The sequence below is a fragment of the Eutrema salsugineum genome, unplaced genomic scaffold, assembly GCF_000478725.1.
Source record: "Eutrema salsugineum unplaced genomic scaffold, Eutsalg1_0 scaffold_3, whole genome shotgun sequence".
In the NCBI taxonomy this organism is placed as follows: Eukaryota; Viridiplantae; Streptophyta; class Magnoliopsida; order Brassicales; family Brassicaceae; genus Eutrema; species Eutrema salsugineum.
Window position 1 is genome coordinate 16705268 of NW_006256756.1, and position 9348 is coordinate 16714615.

The 9348-nt window shown below is 45.0% G+C and overlaps 1 non-coding gene across 1 annotated transcript; it reads left to right on the forward strand.

Moving 5' to 3' along the window:
- Positions 1-5597: 5597 nt before the first annotated feature.
- LOC112085531 lies at positions 5598-5704 on the forward strand. Its single transcript, XR_002898835.1, has one exon. It is a non-coding gene; the product is annotated as a small nucleolar RNA R71 (small nucleolar RNA).
- The last annotated feature ends 3644 nt before the right edge of the window (positions 5705-9348 follow it).

Consider the following 9348-nt stretch of genomic DNA (forward strand, 5'->3'; position numbering starts at 1 on the left):
GCTTAAGTATTGCTCATCAATGAGGCTCGGCGTTGACGGTGATTCAGGGAACACAAACCCTTTGGCTCTCAAGATTTTAGTCACAAACCAACCGTTCTGAAGCCTCCTTGTGCCTTTCTTCTTCCGATCACACCACACATTGTGACAGTAGGTGAGCATTTGGATCGTAAAGAATGCGCCTAGAGAAGGTACATGTATTGGTCCTTGGAACTCCTTCTTGTTTTTCATCTGAGTGACGAGTGGATTCAAACAGAGTCCCAACATTTCAATCTCGGCTAAGTAATAACCCCAGGATTATAGGCTGAGAAGAACATGGAGGCTAGAACTCAGTTAGCGTATCTGATCGCGGGGTTCCTGATGCAGCTCGTCTTGCTCTTGCCTCCCAAGTAGGGTCCAAAAGCAATAGTTTCCCACAAAGCAGCTAACTCCTCCTTCGGGTACACAAATTTATCAAGGGAGCTCCCGTTCCTCACAAAACCGAATATATCATCAAGCTCCTTGAAACTGACTTTGTAGTGCACTCCATCCATATCAAACTCTATATGGCCGAATCCTTTCCCATGTAAGCGCTTGAGATCTCTCTTGGGGTATATGATGACCTCCAACGTGGCAAGGAACTGTTGTGTAATCCCTTCATAAGCAACGTCGCTCAGCTCAAAGAACTCGGCCAAACCCATGTTTTGGAAGATGAGGGTTACATCGTCGAGTATCTCAAGCTTTCTCAACAGATCCATGTCGGGGAACCGGCCTTGAGCCACTCTCACAGAGTTAAAATGGTCCAAGTACTCCTCAGTGGTTGGGAAATGCTCTCCTTCAGGCTCAGTCTTCGGTTCTTTCTTTGGTCTCTTGCCACAGTAGGCTTCTTGCTCTTTCGTATCTCCTTGTGGAACCAGAACTCTAGCCGCATCCTCATCAGAGTCAGAAACCACCTGCTTCCCATTCCTCCTTGGTTCAGGCGCTGTTGCAAGAGCAAGCTCGTCGTTCCTTGCTCGCTTCGCAGCCGGTTCGCCTTCGTGTCTTGTGGAGGTTTTCTTGCTTGTTCCCCCATCTCGTGCCAAGGCGACAGCTTTCCCCTTGGTGGTCCTCCTTTGGACATTGTTCTTGCTTGTCTCGTAGGCTGGAGTGGTGTGTTTCTCGGTCATCTGCGAAAGAGACTCTCAAAGAAGACATGAGAACCTAGTGTATCGCGAAGTACAAACACCACAAAGATAGCAAGAACAGAGCTCTCTCTTTAACAAGACAGGTTTAATGGCTTCTCAGACATCAAAGTAATTCACAAACAAGCCAATACAACCAGTGGAAGCAGAGATATTTAGACAGTTTAGCTTATAAACTCAGTTCACCATTAAAGCCGATTCCAAGCGCAATTTCTCATGAATTTTAAAAACTCAAGACAAATGATTTTCAGTGCAAGAACCGGTTTTTCATGTGTTGTCTATCCTGATGGAATTTCTAAAATTGTTCCCAAAGGCTGTAATGGTCTAAAAGAATTGATTCCACAATTTACAAACAAAAATGCTCGCAAAGAATAATGGAAAAAGATGAGTTCTTTAGAATGCAAATACCTTTGGGGATTCAAGAGTCAGGCTCAGTGAAATGCTTATGCAGAATAGACAACACCCTAACGAATCTAGAGCACTTGGAATCGCATGAAACTAATGAGAAATGAGAGAGTCGTGTTCGTGAAATGCAGAGAAAAGGGTGAAGAAGGCAAACTCTGCGTTTTGGCTTGGTATGGAGGCAGGTATGGGCTGGAGCGCGCTTTTCCAGCTGGCATTTGGACTGTTGTGGGACTGGTCCCCCCTTCTGTTCCAGATCCAGCCATTGACCGCGCCAAAAATTGCCTTGACCGAGCGTTTGAATTCAAAATGCTGCGCAAAGCCTCCAAATGACCGTGGTATTGAAATGACGTGGGCCGTACAGTCTAAACCGAATTTCCTCGTGTTAACACAAGTGGCCTCGACATGTTCCACCACGAGGGTACCAAGCCGAGGGATTTGAGCTCATGCTAACGAGTAAATTTTCGTGGCCCTCAAGTCTTTTCCATGGACCGAGCAAACCTTCTTCTTCGACCTAAGTGTCCCAAGTGTTCTTGTTTTCGTTCTTTCTTGTGATCGGGCACCTCGGTATGCTCCACCCTGAGGGTATCATCCCGAGGGTACTTGTTTTAACTAAGAACACTTGGTGCTTGGGGGTTTTGGCGAGTCGGCCTTGGTGTAAACTGGTCGCGGCCTCAAGTCGAGGTTTTTAACCGTTTCATGTGAACATTGCTCCTCGGTATAACTATACCGAGGCATTTACACCGTGGGCCTCCCCCACACTAAGTCATTTCATGATCTCACTTCCACTACACGGCCATGATGTACATAAGGCGAGGAGTTCAGCCGAGGTTCTCAGGCTTTCACTCGGTAAAAGGTGACCACGGCATGAATATACCGAGGGTCGATACCGAGGCTACGAGTACTCCTGTTCTTAAGTCATCAGGCCGTGTCTTCTCAAGCTTCCCTTTCCTTTAATCACAAGATTCACTGTCTAACACCTGAAACACTTAACAAACCCTTCAAAAAGCTTCAAGTAAAAAGAAAAAGAAGATGAAAAATGAAGTATTTACAAGGATAAGCTTGGGGTGTCTCCCAAGAACACTTTGTTTAACGTCTCTAAGTTTGACTTTACTTACCTTTTTAGGCAGTTTTGGGTTCAAGAAGAGGAACCGAGGTAGCTCCCCCTCTTGTTTCTGATGCCAGGTAGTGCTTTACCCTCTGACCGTTTACCACAAAGCCTTGTCCATCTTTTCTTTTTAAAACAACGGCCCCATAAGGTCTCACTTCAAGAACTGTAAACGGACCAGACCACCTAGACCTTAGCTTTCCAGGGAACAGCCTAAGTCTTGAATTGAACAACAGAACTTGGTCCCCTTCTTTGAATTCTCTCTTGTGTATCTTCTTGTCGTGGAGCGCCTTGGTCCTCTCTTTGTAGATTTTAGAGCTCTCAAAGGCGTCTAAGCGGATCTCCTCAAGCTCGTGAAGCTGTAGAACTCTCTTTTCCTGAGCTGTCTTAATATCAAAATTCCGAAGCTTCACTGGCCACAAGGCTTTGTACTCCAACTCAACCGGTAAATGGCAGCTTTTACCATATAGCAAGTTAAAGGGCGAGGTTCCAATGGGGGTTTTGTATGCGGTCCTGTAAGCCCACAAAGCATCATCTAGTTTCTTGCTCCAATCTTTCCGAGATGAGCTCACGGTTCTCTCTAAAATGGCTTTGATCTGACGGTTTGAGACCTCCACTTGGCCGCTCGTTTGAGGATGGTAAGGGCTGGCCACCTTGTGCCTTACCCCGTGCTTCTTGAAAAGACTCTCAAGAGTCTTATTGATGAAATGGCTTCCCCCATCACTGATAACTATCCTTGGGACTCCGAACCTTGGGAAAATGATGCTCTTAAAGAGCTTCACCACAACTTTCGAATCATTGGTCGGAGATGCAACCACTTCAACCCACTTGCTCACGTAGTCCACAGCAACAAGTATATACTGATTCCCGTATGAGCTTATAAAGGGACCCATGAAGTCAATCCCCCAACAGTCGAAGACCTCTTCTTCAAAAATCGGGTTCTGAGGCATTTCATTCCTCTTGGATATGTTACCGTGCCTTTGACCGGCTTCACACCTTGAAACCACATCTTGAGCGTCTTTAAACATGGTCGGCCACCAGAATCCGCTTTGTAAAACCTTGGCGACCGTCTTGAATGCAACTAAGTGACCACCGTATGATGAACCGTGGCATTCTTGTAGCACCGGATAGATCTCCTCCTCAGCCAAGCACCGTCTATAGAGGTGATCCTTGTTAAGCACGTATAGATACGGCTTATCCCAATGGTATCTCATCACATCTCTAAAGAACTTCTTCCTCTGGTAAGAATCTAGCTTTGGTGGCTCTAAACCGCATGACAAGTAGTTCACAAGATCTGCAAACTATGGGAGGCTTCTTTCCTTGATCGTGTTGGCTTCCTCTACTTCTAAGTAAGATCGGACTAGCATGAGATGTTCCTCGGGCAAAGCATCATCTATGGGGACTTGCTCTTCGATCCTCAGCCTTGAGAGATGGTCAGCAGCTCCATTCTCAATACCCTTTTTATCAAGCACCTCCATATCGAACTCTTGAAGTAACAAAACCCATCTAAGAAGCCTCGGCTTAGCATCCTTCTTGGTCATCAAATACCTTAAAGCCGCGTGATCCGTGTAGACCGTGACCTTTGATCCCACGAGATAGCTCCTGAATTTATCAAACGCAAACACAATGGCTAGCATTTCTTTCTCGGTGGTGGCATATTTTTCTTGAGCTGAATCCAAAGTGCGGCGTGCATAATAGATCACATGAAGCTTCTTATCTTTCTTTTGCCCCAAGACAGCCCCACGGCATAATCAGATGCATCTGTCATCACTTCGAATGGTAATGACCAATCAGGAGCTTGGACAATCGGTGCACTTATCAATGCTTCCTTGATTCTTTTGAACGCTTCTTCACATTGATCATCAAAGATAAACTCCACTTCTTTACGCAATATCATCGTCAAGAGTCGAGCTATTTTAGAGAAATCTTTGATAAATCTTCTATAGAACCCTGCGTGACCAAGGAAGCTTCTTATTCCGTTTACGGAGTTCGGAGCTTGTAGGTTCACCATAACCTTGATCTTAGCTTTGTCCACCTCTATGCCTTTCTCTGATACCTTGTGTCCCAAGACAATCCCCTCAATGTGATGGCGTTCACATATTCCTTGGGGTTAGGCTCCGGCTTACCTGGTAAAGCCGGTCCTCTTGATGATGTCGAAGCTTGGTTCAGCTTAAGCTTGGTTCTCGACCCTCTGCTGACCCTGTAACAGTTGCTGTAGAATCCCACAAACATCAGGTCCCATCGGATTCTGACCCGTTCCTTGGTTCTGTTGCTGATTACCCATCGGCTGCGGATTGAACCCTGGTGGAAACTTATGGTGCTGCGGTTGGCTGTTAAAGGTGTTGCTTTGAGCTGTTTGATTTTGCTGACTGTAACTCTGCTGGTGCCCACTGAATTGTTGCTTGGGCTGAAAGCTATTCTGAAATGGAGCTTTTGGAGCATAGCTTTGTTGGTGTTGTTGAGCAGGGTACACTTGGTCTTGAGGGTTAGCTATATTTGGGTTTCGGTAAGAGAGGTTTGGATTATTGCTGTAGTTGTTAAACCGCTGATACCTTTGCTGATTCCCTATGTAGTTCAGCTCCTCTTGAGTTAGACCATCTTCATTGACATTATCAAAACTCGGCCCTTGCTCATCAAACTCGCCTACAAAATGTAGTGGCTTTTGTGTAGCCATTAGAACTTTGTCAAGCTTGCTCTGTAGCTCTCTGATATCTTTCTTCATGCGCTGTTCTTCACTAGATCCCTCTGAACGGTTTGCCCTGTCAAAATCTTCACCATACGTGTCATTGGACATGGCAAGGTTCTCCACTAGTTCCATTGCCGCATTGATCTCCTTCCCTAGAAAATTACCATTTGAGGCTGTATCGAGTTGGTTTCTGATCTTGGGGAGGGCACCTCCGTATAGAGTACTCAGGAGGGATGCCTCCGAGAAGCCGTGGTGTGGGCATTGGTTGGTATAGCTCCTGAAACGTTCCCAAGCTTCACTAAAGCTCTCGTTGTTGTGCTGCGTGAAACTTGAGATCTGATTCCTTAGCTTGGCCGTGCGTGATGTGGAGAAGAACTTGGATAAGAACGCCAGTTTACACTGCTCACACGTTTGTATAGAACCCCTCGGGAGGTTCTTTTCCCACTGGTGAGCTTTATCACCGAGGCTAAATGGGAACAGGCGCAGCTTGAAGCTATCCTCTGACACGCAATTAATCTTTGTCAGGTCGCAAACGCGATCAAATTGATCAAGATGCTCAAGAGGGTCCTCTCCGGGTAGACCGTGAAACTTGGTGTTCTGCACCATATTGAGCAGGGAAGCTTTAACTTAAAAGTTGTTGTTTTGCACAGGTGGTGCCTGAATCCCGGCTCTATATTCGTGCGCGTTAGCTCGGTCGTTTTCTCCAACAAAGATCGGAGGAGGTTGTCTCTGAGCTCGTGGCGGCGGATGAACATGATGGGCTTGCTTCTCATTTCTATTTGCTTGATGTTGATTCTGATGAGCAAGCCTTTCATTTCTTTGAGCCTGTTGTTGGTTAACGAAGGCTTGTTGTTCATTTCTTTCTGCATGCGCTTGATTAGCCTGAGGCTGGTGCTCGGCATCTTGAGCCTGCTGCTCTATCCTTTGCTGTTCTGCCATTCCAAGACTTTCAAAGTGCCGTTCTCTCTCGCGAGCTCGCCTTTCAATCCTGTTGATGTTATTGTCGTAAGGGAGAGGCGGTTCTGTGCTGCGAGATCTGGTTTTTGTGCACCTGAAAGCGCAAGATCTGGTTTTTGTGCACCTGAAAGCAAAGCCAGAACTTGCAAAAGAGTAGGTAAAACAAAAAAAAGTAAAGTCTTGATCTTAAGAACAAATAAGAGACTAATGCTCCCACAAGTTGGCAACGGCGCCAATTGATAACTAAGAGTTTTCCCTCTTGTAGAGGTTATCAATCCCTTGTCTTGTAGTACATGGGGTTATCAATCCAAACTTGTGTGTGAGACACTAGTCTATGTTACTTGTGATCTTAAGTCAAGATGAACAGGTAAAGGTTTTTGCTAATCTACTTAACAAGCAAGTAAACATGAAAATGAAGTAGAAGGTAAGATTTAAACTAGCTAAAGATGCAAGTGATCAATAGTAAATAAACAAATGATTCGGATGATGATGATATATGATAAAGGTAGAGGCTTTAGACAGGATACATGACTCGAGTGCTTCTAAGCTAGACTAGTAAGTTAATGAATCAGATTTACCAAGCGGTTTCATTTAACATGAACTCAAAGTATGTTAATCTTCTCATGAATGTATTAAACATCTAAACTGATCCTCTTTCATACCAAAATCCCTTTTGAGAAGCATGAATCAGTCAGCATTAAGATTCAGTTCAATAAGTCATTTAAGAGAACAAACTATCACTCTCGCGATGAAAGACTCTTAAACCCTTAACCGAGTGGTTCAGACATTTTTACAAACACTTTTGATGCGAGATATGTCTCAGATCTGAACCTCAAGTGATGTGCTTGGATCCAGCTTAGAGATCTCGTCAGTTAAAGAATGAAACATGCAAGACTAGACCCCTAAACTCACTAATCTATCATGAATGCACCCTAATCTACCTATCTAAAGCCGCTTGAACGACTACTCACTGATCATAACGAGCTCACTAAGTCCTTTGCAAGACGTGTAGCTAGTCATGATAAGGAGTTTACTGCTGGTGAATAAAAGAAATAAAGCAAGAACAAGAATCTGATGTAAAAACGAGATATCGGATTAGATTAATCAAGTTTCATAAAAGTGGCAAGTTCTTAAAGCTAAAAGATGATAAGATAAAAGATGATTAGATTTCTGGTCCTAAAATCTATTTATAGTGAAGGGAAAGTGTTGCGGTCAGCCCAGAACAAACCGGGTACCGAGCCATCTTCTTGGGTTGTTGGGTGAGCACCACGGTGTGTGGGAGAGTGAAGCCAAGGTCTTGATGCCGAGAGGTGCACGTGAGCAAAGATCAAGATGGAGATCTCGTGAAGAACACGTCAAGAACATGCATAAACCCTAGTCTTCGATCCATCTTCACGTGTGTTCTCTTAAGTCACCTTGTTCTTGATTCTGGAGTTGTGACAAGGGACCTCACCATGTAATGCCTTGGAGCTTGGTAGTCGAGGGGTTCAGGAGAACAGAGTCCGGCATGCAACGCTGAGGTCTTGATACCAAAGTATATGTTCAACACTTAGTCAATTTCATCTTTGCTCCTTTTGCATGCATGCCTTGATCTCAACATACCGAGGGGTTGGTACGAGGTTTAGCCCAAAAATTCTTTCAAAAGGTGAGCCTCGGCCTGAGCAATGTCGAGGTAACGATGCCGAGGTCTGTAGAAACACTTAGCGCGTACCGCAACTCCTTTGGGCGCGTATCGATCAACTTGTCTTCCGGAAATAATAACTTTCAGCACACAACTCCAAATGATTTGAAACCAGTTCCATAGTCAAGATGACTCATTCAGCTCAAACTTTGGTGAAGAAACCATCGGAGCTTGGGAAGTGGAAGGCTCCCCGGATTGCTCATCTTTGCACCTCATTGGAATGACCGGAAAGTACAGCTTTTAGACCGACGTATACTCTGGAGACGGTATCTTCCAAACCACCGCTCCGAATTGAGTGACTTCAGGCGTTCCGGAAAGCGCATTCATAGAACTTGAATATTGATGAAGGCCCTGTAAACTGGTTCGAATCGGAAGGGCTTCGTCCCACGTAATCTTTGAAGCTCAGCTGATCGGCTTTTGGGTGCATGCGAGACAGGCGTGTCTTCCGAAGGCGATATCTCTCTTCTCACTGGTCCTAACTGTTTGATTCCAACTGTTCTGGGATCTTGGCTTGATTATTTCCAACTTTGATGAAGACCCCGTCAACTGATTCGGATTGGAAGGTTCCCCGGATTGGTGATCTTTGAAGCACGCGGGTGAAAATAGGTTTTAGCCGAGAAATGCTTCCCACGGTAAGGAAAATTTCCGAGAATCATGTACCGTGGTAAGCTTTTTAGCCGATAAAACTTCTCGCCTCGGCGTAAAACTTCACCCGATGGAATTTTCACCCGATACTAATTTTTAGCCGATAACGACCATCCGATAGCGATTTTGGCCGATGTTTCGGTCCAGCCGGTACGAGTTTTCGCCGAGAAATTTCTCCAAGCGGTTTTCACCATTTTTGACCTTTTTCTTCACCGTTTTCATTCCTGATCCTCCTCTTGAGCTCCAAATAGCCTCCAAAGCAACCTGATAAAGACTTGAAAATATGCAAAACTCTTTGGGACCTAATGCAAGTCCTAAAACCTAGTTTGATGCCTAAAGACTCAATATACATGAGAAAACACATGATATGGACTCTAAAATGCAGCTTAAATGATGCAAAATATAGACATATCATTCTCTCGGCAGAATCCTCGGTCCGTTCCCGACTCAGCACTTAACCGCTGTCGCTTGATCGTGCTTACTCTCGAAGTGTTCTGGATGCTCTTCTCAGAATCGCTCCTCATCTTCCCACCTTATCACTTGTCTATTCTGTCTTCCTAGAACACTTGAACTTGTGGGATGGTGCGATTCTTAAGCACCCGTTCCCGTCGCCCCCCTATCTTGATAAATCCTTCAGGATAGGTAAGGTTTGGCCTTAATCCTTCGATAGGCTCTGTCATTATTGTATTCGGGTCCGGTACATGTTTTCACA